The 14,465-nt window shown below is 38.6% G+C and overlaps 1 long non-coding RNA gene across 1 annotated transcript; it reads left to right on the top strand.

Moving 5' to 3' along the window:
• The first annotated feature begins 4,491 nt into the window (after nucleotides 1-4,491).
• Nucleotides 4,492-11,325, top strand: LOC114055537. Its single transcript, XR_003570757.1, has 3 exons — nucleotides 4,492-4,601; nucleotides 6,282-6,405; nucleotides 10,056-11,325. It is a non-coding gene; the product is annotated as an uncharacterized LOC114055537 (long non-coding RNA).
• The last annotated feature ends 3,140 nt before the right edge of the window (nucleotides 11,326-14,465 follow it).

Below are 14,465 nucleotides of genomic sequence, written 5' to 3'. Positions count from 1 at the left end.
ATTCTCTCAGATACTTTTAAATAGCCGCTCTGATTTAAGCCTGACAGACAAGACAGAGTTCTTCTTCCTTAGTTTGGGCACATTTATGGCAGAGCCAGTCACCTTGCTCTCTGTTTGTAGCCAAATGGAGAGAAATAATGATTTACAGGGGAAAAAAACCCCTCATCTGGGACATCAGAATGCCTTAGACTCCCTAACTCAGTGGTTAAACAGCAGCCTTGCGTGACTGACTTAGCTGCAGGCGATTGCCCTGGGGATACCTGGTTAGTCGACTCATGTGCAAAGGATAAGACAGCAAAACAAAACCATGCATACGTGACTTTAAGTAACCCCATGTTTACACAGCTTCTGCCTGGCGCATATCTGACACCAGATCCCACCCTAATCTACTCCTACGCCTGCTGACATCCCTTCTAAGCAACTGCCATCTTTCCAACCTGCAGTTTCGCAGCTACTTTAGGTCAGTCTCACCCTGCCATGCATTTGTCCAGTAATGCGTTTTCTCATCCTTCATCATATTGGCATCAGGATTCATGGTACAGTCCACTAAATCCAAGATTTTATCAGAATAAACCTGAGGAGTTTTTTAATTGGACTGGGTTAATTTTGTGATTCAGCTTCACAAAGAGTGGGAAAGGGAAAAGAATTGCTCCTTTCAGTAGCAGTACAGGCTAAGATCACCCTAAATCAGTTAAGAAACCACACCATTAGCAGATTACAGAAATTACTGTGTCAAGGTAGCCTGCTGGAAGGACAATTATTTTGCATGCTGCTTTAAAGTAGAATTCATTATTCAACGACTACAGCTGGTCCTTCTGTTGCCCAATGTGTAAGCACTTGCACCTGTGCCCAATATGAAATAGGTTTTGAAACACAGGTGAAAACAGGAACAATTACCAAAACCCTTTTAGTGTAATTACATTGTTTGTAATTAAACAATTTGTCTTTTTTGCTGTCCTGAATCATTTCCTAAAAAAAAAAAAAAAGCATGCTAAAAAGTAAGTTGACATTAAAAACAAAGCTCTACACAACTGTGTGTGCCTGCCTAGGGAGCTGGTTGGTTTTGTACAGCTTGAATTTTCCTTTTCTCTGAAAATTTCTTCCTTGCTTGCTGGTGGCAATGGTAAAGTGTCTATTTATAGAACAACCCACATTTGTCTGGATGCTTTCCCCGAGTGGCAGTGTTAAGCTTACTGCATCCCATTCCTGTACATAATCACAGGAAAACACACACTTAAATTGAGCTACATGGAAGTGTCATTTAGATTTTTATGATTACAGAAATCAGCTGAGGAGACAGTTTTATTCTTCATCTTATAATTGTTGTAAATTCTTAACTGCAGGTGCCATATTTTCCTTAACTGTTTAAATAAATCCTCACAATGTGGGGCCTAATGGGGGACTCCTGCAGCACCAAAATGAAAAGGAAATAACAAGTAGAATAAACAACTGTGCCCTTGCTTCTAAGCCATGTCAAGATATTGGTTTAAATTCCAGGCTCTTTAATTAGTCCTGCATGTGAGTGGTTCCACTTCTAAGACCTGTTACCCATGTCAATGTGTTACTGCCTTGGTGAGCTCTGCAGATGAAAGAGGAAGCTTGAAAGGAAGAAAATCATACTGGCAATTTGACCATATCTATATATATATATTTCTTTTCCTGGTAGAGAAGGTAATTAATGTGTAGTAATACATGGCAATAGTGATGATGATACCAGTCTACAGATGAGCTGCCGATTTGCAGGACTCATTTCCTTCTCCGGCATTCACAGAAGTAAACCAGTGCAGGCTATGTGATCCTAATGCTGCATTTTTTTTTGGTAAATTGATCGTGGCTTCTTTCTGTTTCAGTATTGAAAGAAACTTGATCTACACAGGACCAAAGATCAGATGTAATTGAGTTTCATCCCTGCTGTAGTAGCATCCTCTTTGTAGCCTTGGGCAAGTCACCCATTATTTTTTTAAAGCTTCAATTTTTGTTATGCAAAATAATTACAAAGATGTTGTGGCAGTTAACCTGAGCCACATTAGTGGTGGGAGAACTGCTTAAATGTTCTTGATAAAGGATGGTGAAGAGGAAGTTGTGCCAGGCAAGAAATGTTACTAGAGATATATCTGAGTAACAAAATTCAGATCCTGAACCTATCTTGCGTGTTTCCTTAAAGATGAAAGAGTGTTGGGTGGATGTTGGCAAAAGAGCACCAGGATATGGGGTTCAATATAACACTGACTATTTTTTAATTCACAGGAGTAAGCAGTTGGCCTGTTATGTTAGAGATTTGGAATTTCACAGTCTTTCATAACTTTCACATGCCCAATTTCAATTGTTTTTTCCCATCAGCAGAAAGGTCATTCTCATTAGGAGACAAATAACGCAAATTGGATGCATTCAATTTGCATATTTGAATATGGAAATGACAACACTTCTCATTTTTCTTCCCAAGGACTGACCTCTGAGTCAAACAAAATTTATTCTACCCTAAGCTGAAAGTGAACTTCTATACAGTAAAGATGGCTGAGTGTCACAGGGCATCTGACATATTTTATCTAATTGGGATTCCGGATATTTGATGGCAGACAGAATACCTGTGGCTGGATTTCACAAGAATGAAAAATTAGAAGTCAGCCTAGATTCCAGTTTTTGTATAGAAACAGAGGTGATTAAGTGAAATTATTAGACTTGTTCAAGGCCAACATCAAAAACTGTTTTAAAGACTCGTGGTTAAGATTGATGTTACCAGCAACTCCTTGATGCAGACTGGGAATGTAGCCATGGAACAATCCCAACCTCCAGCAATAAGGAAGCAGATTCAAGGTCACTTGCAAGCTGAGATGCTTTATATAGTACATCTCAATTCTTGCTTACATTCTGGACTGACCAGAGGTTCTTATAGTACCAAGGATTGTCCTTTTATTAGGTAATCACTATGAGTGATTATCAGATGAGGAAAACCTTGCCATCATTATCAGTGATGGACAATACACCATTATTCTGCAATAGAATTTAAAAATATCACCACACTTTATTCTTTAGTAACTAGGTGGAATAAGGGTGTGATCCAGTATTACTCTCCAGTTCCTTCAAAAATAATTACGTGCTAAAAATTGCAATACATCAAAAATTTAATTACACTAAAAGTGCTTACTAATGTTTTGTTATTACTCTGTTTAATCTTGGCATCTGCATGCCATCCATTAATTTACTTCAGTAAAAACTATAGGTCACATTGTGAAGTTCTTATTATATTTCTATGTAGTCAAAACTCCCATTTTTTTTCCAGAGTGTAGCGTAAGTGAAGACATTGATTTGGAGTACATGACTTTGTGCAAGCAATAACACATTTAACAGGGGAAGATAACGAAGATAATGCTTCAGTTTATGTATGTTTCAGATTTGTCTGTAATAATGTTTTCAGTTTGTAACACTTTAATTTATTTTGTTCTTCTGTTTAATTCAAGCAGCATTTAAATATTTCCTCCATTTTAAAATAAACAGTTTGTTTGGGGCACAAACTCTAATGTTCCTTTTAAGAAAATAAAATATAAACTGCATAATAAAAGGATAAACTGAAGAGGCCCTCCAATTGTAATTAAACTATATTTTTCTTTCTTTCATATACTACACACACAAACTCATATGAAAGAATAATATAAGCTGCTACCTCTTTGTAGAGGCAACAATACTATTTGCAGAAGACTTAATAGACAGTGATTTTGTAAAAAAAAAAAAAAAAAAAAAAAAAAAAAAAAAAAAAAAAAAAAAAAAAAAAAAAAAAAAGAAAAAAGAGAGAAAAGGTAATACCCATAATTCGTTTAAAATTAATTCAGGGTACAAATCAGTATATATTCTGTCTCTTATAAAGAAATTCTATAGAGGACACTATGTAATGTCTTCTGTACAAGCTTATTTTAGTACTATGTCAGGGTAACTATATTTTAAGTATAGATAAAAGTAAGCACACACATATAAATAGGTATATAAATACACAAACACACACTATGGATAAATATTCATATGATATACAAATTCATTTAATGATTTGAAAATGTACACTTTAAAATCTATTGTATGAGTGAACCCCTAAACAAATTCTGCAAAAAAAGTGCAATAAACTTGTCCTGCTAACATTGTGCATAGGTATTTCTTATTCCATAACACAGGGCAGGAAGAACTATCTGAAAATTATGGTCTATAGTTATTTCCTGACTCATGAAACCTTTATGAGGATTGTGTGTGCGCAGAGCAAAAGGACAATATAGTTTCTCACATTTTCTGTTACTCTCAGTTCTGCAAATGGCATTGGCCAAGCAGAAGAACAAATTTGTGATCACTTTGTGTGTATTATGTAGCTCACAAGGTTTTCTCTCTGTAATAGTGATGGCTGGAACAGCTCCCTCTGCTCAGTTATGCTACTCCTTCTGCTATTTGAACAGAGAATGAACTGACTCAGAGAATTCATTCTGATTCAATTTCTCATTTTTGCCAGGTTATTTTCCCCAGGTCTGTCTGCTCTTGCACTGCTGTGTCAGTACTGCTGAGGGGTAGCTGGAACAAATGGAACAAGAACAGAGCTGGACAGGATCAGTGCTACAGCCTGAGAGGTGCTTGCTCGAGTTCTTTCACGAAGTGCTCAGGTGAAATCCTCACCTAGGTTTTTCAGAGGCTCTGTGGAGATTATTAGCCTGCAGCAATACAAAAATCAATTCGATGTAGGGAACTTGGAGTTGCCCGCTATCTGCTGCAGGATTACTTCGCAAGTGCCAAACTATGTGATAAATTTTAGAATTTAAAAGACAAAACAGCTTTTGGTTCAGATATTCTGTAAGGTGCTTTAGGCCACAGAGAAGGAATCTGAGGCTTCCTTCAGAGCTGTTTGAGGAAAGGTAATGTTCCCTCACACCTGGTGTGACTCAGAGAAAATACGAAGTCTAGAAGGATGTAGCAGCAGATCCTGCTGTGGAGTGATGGAGCTGAATATGGGAGCCAGTGGTGGGGATGCAAGACAGAGGAAGGGAAGAAGTATGGCTGGCATTTCAACCATAAAAGATTGTATTTCACTAGGATGCTGCCAGTGTTTTGCTGTGGGGTGAAGAGAATTTGGGTAGAGGATGAGCTCAGGGCAGTGCTATCCCTGCCACTACAGCAGAAAATCCAGGTGTCTGCCATAGCCTATAGTGTTACTTAGGACAAGGGCAATTCTCAATAATGAATTCCCTCACAGGTTTGCTAGCAGCCTGAACGCATTCCAAACTGAATGTGACTTTGGTAACAGTTGAGTAGGGAGAAGACCTGTCTGAGAAAGGCTGGTTGTTTTCTTACTTCGTTGATAATATCCAGGTGTTACTACACAGTGAGACAACGAATTGGTCTGAAATTATATCCTCATTATGCTAATTCTGAGGGCATGTGAATATAAATGGAGCAAAGCACGCTGTGGGCTAGGATTTAAAGATGATGATGGTATCAGGTCAGTGTGAGCCCAGGGTAATGGCTCTTGGATACCCCTAGGGATGAGAGGACACAGTGTGGTGCAGGGAGGTGAGCTGTCAGACTGCAGGAATAATGTTCAGCGCACACGTGGCTACATAAATAGCCAAACTCTGTCATATGCTGTTCAGCACTACTGGTACTTCAAAGAGAACTACATCCTGTGCAATACTTCAGCAGTGACTACAAACTGCAGTTATTTCCTATGGTTTGTTGTTTTTACTATTCGGGATGAAGTGTCACCCTTGTATCCAGGTTTTCTCATGTGCTTTATAATAACTTTTCATCTACTCCTTCAGTGTATGTTTAGTATTGGCAAATTAACAACAGTGCAAAAGATATTTTTTCTGTAAAAGCAAATAAATTTTGAGGTATCAACATACAGGATGTAAAACAGGATTAATATATCCTATGAAACCTTGTTAACTTTGTACTGTCTATACAGTTTAAACAAGTGATTACTCACAGAATAAGATGATTTAGAAACAAAAAAAATCTGTCTCAAAGAGGTGACATCTTTATAACCACAGCAGTACTGAAAATAGAAAAACTAGATTCTGTTAGGTTATCAGTAAAGCAATTTGTAGGGCATGTGCTTAATAGAAGAATGAATGAAGGAATGGTGTACCTGCTTTCACATTGGAGAAATTCCTTGTCTCTGTGCTTCTCTAAAAACTCTGCAGCCTTCTATCCTCCTGTGAGGAGCCAGGATACTGTGGTGATCTAAGCTCATAGTCAGCTCCGAACTCATCACGTAATGGTCTGCAGGAACCTTATGCCTTTTTTTTCTTTAGAAGGTGAGACCACCGTTCTGGAAAGGCCTGATTACAGCAGCCATATCAACATAGAATATGCGAAAAATAGGGGGAAATTGTCTAGAGGTAATAAGGCTGCCAGACACCCATAGCAAGGCTGAAGGTATGATTATCTCCTTCAGCCGGGGAGAAGCACTCCTCTGACCTGTGGTAGTTATTACAGGTTGAGCCATGCATGACCACACCTTTGATGAGAAATGGGGTCAGTGATCGTTACCAAACACTCATGGAAATGAAAGTATGCCTATTGACACTTTCAACCTTATGTGGATAAGGCTGGGAATTGTCCCACTCCTCTCCTATCAGCCACTAGCAGCTTGTAGGAGAGCAGGGTGCACCTGGTGAGGAAAAGAGGACACCTTATGTTCAACAAGTTCAAGATGCAACTTGAAAACCTGTAATGTGGGCAGACTTTTCTCTCTGAACTCCTCTGCTGAAAGACCAGGAGATCTGTGCCTTTTCTATATGTAGGATTCAACTGACAGTGAGAGGGCTTGGGAGGACTTAATTCAGGCCATGGATGAGATTTACTGAGGGAACGGCAAACAGACAAGCCAGGGAATAGAGGCATTGTCATGAAGATTTTTTAGCCATGCTTGCACACCTCTGTCTGGAAAATAGGAAAACCTGAGACAGAGTAAGATGGTGGCACTGTGTATACACTGGCATATGCTAAACCCACATCAGGGGGGAATTGACAGGGCCTGCTTTTATAGTTGGCTTATCCTAGGTTCAGGTGCCTCCATGAATTCTCAAGTCTAGGAAGAGCCTCAAATATCAGGCTTTTAAGAGACTTTCAGGTATCAATGCTATTTGGCAAGACTGTCTTCTTTCAGGCAAAAAATGGGGCAGAGAGTGTAGCTGAAACATTTCTAACATAGCTGGTGGCACCCCCAGCTTTCTGAAATCAGGGAAAGCAGATATGACATCATAGCAGCTGATTCATGCCCACCTCCCCTACTCTTAAACTGTATACTGGGCTTTTTTTTTTTTTTTTTTTTTTTTTTTTTTTTTTTTTTTTTTTTTTTTTTTTTTATGGAAATGTAGACTGGCACGTCCCTCATTTACAATCACAGTACCTATAGAGATGTACACACAGGAAGCTCCAGGATAACTTTGGAACCCTGGTGGATGCTAAACTTTAGCCAGAGGCAGATCACAACCCTGAAGGCTTCTGCAACTACCCCATGCCCAGAGCAATTCCTGTTCCCCAGCGCGTTCAGTGGGGACCAGACAGGGTGAGGAGATTTTTAGTTGGATGTGGCTAATCTCTTGTCACCTGCCCAGAGGTCAGTAAGTAGATGTGGCATAGGTGCAGGGTCCCAGTGGAGCTGGTCAGGGACCTATTGGGACATTCAGGGCCCTGACAGCCTGCTCCAGTGAACAGGCAAAGTACAGTGTCTGCTTGTACTTAGTCTGAATGTACTTTGGGATGTGCCAGGTGTCCCAAAGCATACAGGAGGATAAAACTACATCTTTCAATGTCTGATAAGTGTCTGCCTTGTTTGAGCTGGCTTCAGGAAAAAGGACTGACTTTTATGAGATAGTTTCTCTTGTAGTTTTTTCAGTCTCCTTTTTAAGTGTGGCCTGGCTTCAAGACGCAGTCCTTGGCCACAACCTCTCTATGCAAGTCAGGATTGATAGAAATGAAGAAAGTGGATGACAGAGAAGTGTGTAGACATTAGTCTCTAGACAAACCTTGGATCTGGAGGTTTTGTAGGACAGCTTTTTCTGTATGTTGTGTAGATTGACCTTTCCTCTTGCCCAGGTCAAGGGCTACAACTCAATAAAAAGGGAAAAAACCCCAAACAGGCACAGTGTGATAGGGACTGTCAAAGAGTGCCTTACAGAAGGGAATGAGGTAGTCAGGGGAAGTTCAGACTGGATGTTAGGAAAAGGGTCTTCACTGAGAGGGTGGTTGGTCACTGGAACGGGGTCCCCAGGGCAGTGGGGATGGCACCAAGCCTGTCAGAGTTCAGGGAGCATCTGGACACTGCTCTTAGTCATACGGTTTATTTTCAAGTATTCCTGCAGGGAGCAGGGAGTTGGACGTGATGATCCTTATTCTGTGATTCTGTGAGACACATCATATGCAAAATATGGTCCAATATCACACACGTGTCTTGTAGCATAGACATGGATTGAGTATTCATTATGGAGTATCTCTGCAATTGCAATCACTGGCAGAGTGGGTATAATTTGAGTTTAATGTATGGTGTACAGGACCTAAAATTGGGAAGAAAATATTTTAAAGAGTTGGATGACTCACACCCTATTCCTTGTTCTACCCTCCCACCTTTGAGTTAGTATGAAATCTCTGGAGTCCTCCATTCAAATACTTAAATATACCCAAATATTTAAAGTCAGTAGAGATGACTTTTGCTTTTATATGAGGGCTAGAGGACTATACATCATCCCAAGGACTGAGAAGCCTGCCATTTTTTTTTTTTTGTGTTACTTAGAGATGTAATTACTGTAATGTAATATCTACTTGAGAAAGGAAATTAAACTCTCAAGAACAAATTAGCTAATTTCGCATTACGGGCATGATTTTTGTTAAAAGGCCTGCTAGACCTGAGTCCAGTTTCCGAAAATAAGTATTGTCTTATGTTATAAAATAATCTGTTCTCATGGCGTCAGCGTTTTCTGATAGACCAGTGGTGAAATGGATGTGTGCCATGTTCCGTGGATCAAATACAAGTCACTGGAGCTCTGTGAGGAGTGTAAACTTTGATGGGATAACTGCATAAAATTCTCCTAGTCAGGAGATCAGACCTGACAGCTATAGTGGCCGTTTTTGGCCTACCAGCCTTTGGTGGCTTTTACAATGGCAATAGTCTTATCTGGTAACGAGAAACTTCAGGATGGCAGTGGGCAGGTGCTATTTTATGTCTGACTGTTGCAGGAAAGAATACCTGCTGAAATTTATTTGCCATGTCCTTGAACAACATTGAATTCTCCAGATTAGGTGGTGCCTGTGGTGCAAACCTATTCATTTTGCTAATGAGACAGAGGAGGAAGATAAAGATTTAAAAAATGCTTGGCATCATATTTTATTAGTCACCCAATATAATTATTGACAGGGATCGAGGATATTAAGATCCAGAAAAAGACTACTTATTATCTTAACACTCTTGAGATGCATTAAACACATTTGAATTTAATTAGAAAGGAGTATCCATGATTTAGGAATAAATCTTGCACCTATTAATTTTAGAAATTAAGATGATTAATTTCCTTTAAAATTTCTAGCATTTTGGATAAAAGTCCTTCATAAAAGGTGCATGGCTTACTTTCAAAGACTAAATTTATGCAATGTGATTTTGTCACCTGGACTGAAAAATGGTTGTAGTTTAATAATGGATAGATTTTTGAAACGCCTTCCATGTGGTATTTAACAGTACAGTCATAGTAGTCATGATGAGTCAGGTACTGAATTTAAGAGAGGAAAAAAAAATTGTATAACAACTACCAAAAATGGGACTTTTTGTTGGGTAAGGATTTCATATTGCAACTTATCTTCTCCAAAACCTGTAAAATTCCATTCCTCGAAACTACATAACTAAAAAAAGTAGCTTGAGGATAGTTCAGACTGAGCACAGATGGTCCAGCAGATTAATGACTTAATTTTATTTTAAAGGACAATGAGTACAGCCATGTTAAGTAGTCGGGAACTGATAATATGGGTGGATATTTGCAGCTTCATCATTTATAATACAGCTAATGCATGGTCACATCTTTTACAATCAATAGGAGATTGGCAGAGTAGGATGTCTAATGAAAGATGTTGGCCCGCCCACAAATCAAAGGAGAATATTCCAAAAGGACAGAGAAACAGTGGAAGGTAAAGGATCAGCAATGTTTGCAGAGAAAGCACAGACACAGTGATGGGTGAGATTGTGTAGCCTGTGTGGTGTGTTGTGTAGATGTGACAGTGTCAAATACTCAACAAACCGAAGTGGAGCAGGGCCTGGAGTCATTTAAAATGGTACCATGTGGGCACTTCAAGAGTGGTAACTAAACTGAGACTGAAGAGAAAGCACAGGAGTGAAGAAAGCATCTGTTCTGGAAGAACAGGAACATCACTTGTGACACCTTGGTTTCAGAGGCATCTGCTGGTTTTATTATTCAGCTAGTGGTAAAACAACATTAAAGCTTCTAATGATTATTTGCTAACACAAATAATATTGACTTCATGCTCAGATAACTCTTTTGGATCCCATTATGATGTTACCATGGAACCAACTTGTGATATTGGCAAGCTCATGTTCCATAAGGGCAAACATAACACTTGCAACCAGTAAAATAATTATGATATGTGCTTAGTACATGAGGAAGTTTCCAAAGATGAGAAAAAAATATAAGAAAAACTGATTTTGCTTAAGAAACCCAAATCAGAGATAGCAATTACATTTTTTTAAAGGATGTATTTATTCTGGTCAGCAAACCACTGCTAATGCTACTGGCAGATGACACAAAAACATTGGCAAATACCAGAAATAAGAGTGGTAAATTACAAAGATGAGCTAATCATATAGAGCAATCTGAAATGTTTGTGAAGCAGAAAACAAAGGAATCTTGAATTAAGTCAAATTTCTATGGATGCACTGGGAACAAGGGGTTGAGGTCCTATCTACAGAACCAGGGCTGTATCTGGAGAAAAGTGATTCAGAATAGAAATTGCAGGTTGGTGCTGGTTGATGTGAATGAAATTCAGAAGTAGCCACTCTTTTCTATGTCAAGGAAATGATTGCTGTAGCATTTGGAATAAAATGTCCCTAAAACTGGCTTTACCCTGTGTAAGCAAATAAGTGGACATGGCAATCAAAACCACAAGGAAGCCTTTTACCTACAGCCAGACCCCTGATAGCAGAAGGACACAAGTAGACACAAGTGTCTTCAACTGCACTTTCCATTTGCTTCTGGGAAGTAACCATGTTTTTCATCTCTGAATCTGTGTTCTGTTTTCCCTTATAATAATTAAAATGGTCTGTAAAAAAAAAATATAGAGAGCATAAAATAAGGGGGTGATTGTACTCTGTTCATAGAATTGCTGAAGCTGACCCTGAAGTAGTTCTTTTGTCTGCTTTTTAATAAGTGTATTAAAAGTTTGGAGAGCATTCAGGCATGAAAGAAAAAGAATTGAGTTCATGGGTGAGAAAAATCTTTAAAGAGTAAATTTACTAAGAGTAGGTCTTTTTAACTGACTGTAAAGGAGATTTTGAGGTGAATTGTGATTAGCAGGAATTAAATATTGAACACACCATAAAGAGAAGTAGTGAGTTTTCACTCTTTTCATCTATCCATTCTAGCTGAACACCTTTCAGGGGCTGATTGAATCTAACACTAATTTCTGGGCTCGAAACAGACACAGACTGGTGAAAGGGAGGCTTTTGTGTTTATGTGTTTGAATTGCTTTTTTTTGTTGGTTTGGTTTTTGAGTCCTCAACTCTGTAACAATATTGACCCTGGCGGTAGTTTAGGAGTTTTACCAATAATATCTACTTGAAGAATCAGCCAAATCAGCCATGGCTTCACAGATGGAGCAGATGTCCTGAATATTCCCTTTTATCTCATTCCTAATGTGGGGGATTTTGTTGTTGCTGTTGTTTTGATTTGAGTGCTTTGAGCGCTCACAGTAGGGCATGAAAGACACTTAAAGGTGAATGGAAGCAAAATGAGCCTTCAGTCACTTCATGCTACCTAGACGGGGAACTGAAACTGTTCTAGCTGCATGACCTGACTCATGCTTCCTTTCCTTGGCAACACTGAACTCCTGCAGAGTTTATGCCTCTGCCTGTAATAAACTCTGCAGGTTTTCTTTCTCTAGGCTCCTACCAGTGAAGCAAACTTAAGCACTAGAAGGGGGCTTATTCATCACTGAATCCTATTTTATTTCAAATGTTAATTTCAAAAGCTTGTTCAATTACTTTGATTGTGCTTTTTTCTTCTCTACTGGGGGAGTTTATAGTCGTCAATATATTTATGACTATGTATATAAAATCCAGCACATACCTATGTGAGGCTATACTGAACTCATTTATATACATTTTTTTGTGCCAACATTGTAATTTTGAATTTAAATTTATTTCCCTTGGCTGTTTCAAAAAAAGTGCAAAGTACATATATTATGCCATAATACATTTAGCTGGGGAGTTATTGTTGCTGAGTTGACAGAATGAAGATACAGACTGGAAGTATTTAGAACAAAAAACCCCAAACATACTATTTTGTTCTAGAAAAAGCAAAGAAATAGAAAGAAGAAGTCATGAATAGAAATGAAATGTCAGTTAGCAATATTTCAAGTTGAATCCAAGACTGATTGAGCTGGATTTCTCAAGCTATTCTGCAATTCTTGCTATGCTTTAGCTCACCAAATATAAGACACTGAAATAATCACCCAATAAATAACCCTAATTTATAATAAATAATTATGATTTATCATTAATTGTAATAAATAATTATGATAGCATAACATTTCTTTTATATCATGATCAAGTTCTTTTAACTTTTGCATCTTTCTTTTTGTCTTTCATGACTGGCTTTTGAGTATGTAAACTGCTGGGTATCATCTGTGGTATGTGTTTACCCTAAGTTCTCTTTAAAACAATTCTTGGCAACATACTAAGTTGGGCTTTGGGCTTCAATCTGGCCAGTTCTTAGCCAATATTTTGAATAGAAGCATGTAAGTATCATAATAACTGAGAGAATAACTTCCTATTTTCTATTTAGTCCAAGCTGCACTTGGCTCAATGATGGCTTGAAAAGAAGGCATCACCTATTCAATTGCTGTGAGATGGATTTAGGTTTTAAGGTGTGCTGCCAAATTCACATTTACAGCTAAAGAGAGTGATTTAAAATCCATTGGCAATTTCTTGTAAGGGAACCTTACTAGTGAAACAGTTCCAACCTTAGAAACTTCCATTTTGAGACAATTCAATTGAATTTTATTAGCTTGAATATCCCAACTTATTTTTTTTAGAGAGTCTCAGAGGTAACACTGCACATAAAACACTCCTTGGGGAATCAGGGTACCAGACACTTACTGGGTAATCCTGAAGCTGAAAAATGTATTTAAAACTGGCTGAAAAGGAATAAACTAGCAAAATCTTTGGGGTTACTGAGGTCCTGGGAATGGCTGAGGAGTCCCTCCAGTACTGTCTTGTTTTGTCTGAAATATTGATGAAAAACATCTAGAGATCTTTTAAACACTCTCTGGTGCAAGGTACTTGATTTGTAAGGTTTCCTTCTGCTAAGCTTCAAAATACTACTCTCATCAGAAATCAATGGATGCATCAGTCAACCTCCCCACTGGTTTGCAAGCGCTGCTTACTCTGGACTGAACTTCCTTTGATATAAATGGATTTTGCTGCGGTGGCTACCATGACCTTCCTTTGTGATGCAGACACCTCAGAACTGAGCAATAACTTATGCCCAAGAAAGGGCTGAAGCTATTTCCGCCCCTTCCCTGCCTTTTCTGTGAATACAAATGTGTATCATGTTTCTGATGATTCATCTCTTAGAAATGGAAGAACTTGCCAGTCCACAGAATAAGACAAATTATGTTCCGTGTCTCCTCCTCAGGTTTATTTCAAATTCAGTAGATTAAAAGGAAAATGTACAGCCCAAGTGGAAGTGGAGGGTTCAGTTCTTCCAAATCTTAGTTTTAATTTCTGTAACAGCTACAAAATATAGCTAATTTTTTTACAGTCTTCCTGTGTTTAATATCTTTGCAGATAAAGTTAAAAATGAATGAAATTCTTGGTGCCTAGATACAACTCTCAGAGCTCCTTAATGAAATAAACTTAGTTTCAGATTCCATGAGCTGTTCCAGGGCAGTGAGTGAATTGTTTCCCAGGTAGCTCAGGGGCTGAATCTCACCTCAGGCCTAGATTCCTAACCAACAAGCAGTGGGCATTGGTATGTGCTGGCAGAGGCTCCCTAAGAGCCTACAGAGTCCTTGCCTTGAGTTCTTTCCCTGACTCCTAACTATGGCTTTTATTGCCTCTTCTTCCCTAGGCTGCTTTGCTCTTCCATCTCTTTTTGTGGGTCATCCTTGTGCATGGATCAACTTGCTTGCTTGCCTGTGGCCTGAACCTCAGGCACGCTACTCCTTTGTTCTGGTATTAGTTTGTATGATTTAACCTATTGATAGCTGGCCAA

This window comes from Empidonax traillii, unplaced genomic scaffold (assembly GCF_003031625.1).
Source record: "Empidonax traillii isolate 1590-97213 ecotype Southwest subspecies unplaced genomic scaffold, ASM303162v1 scaffold58:size1836614, whole genome shotgun sequence".
NCBI classification, from domain to species: Eukaryota; Metazoa; Chordata; class Aves; order Passeriformes; family Tyrannidae; genus Empidonax; species Empidonax traillii.
This window is presented reverse-complemented; position numbering and strand designations above follow the sequence as displayed.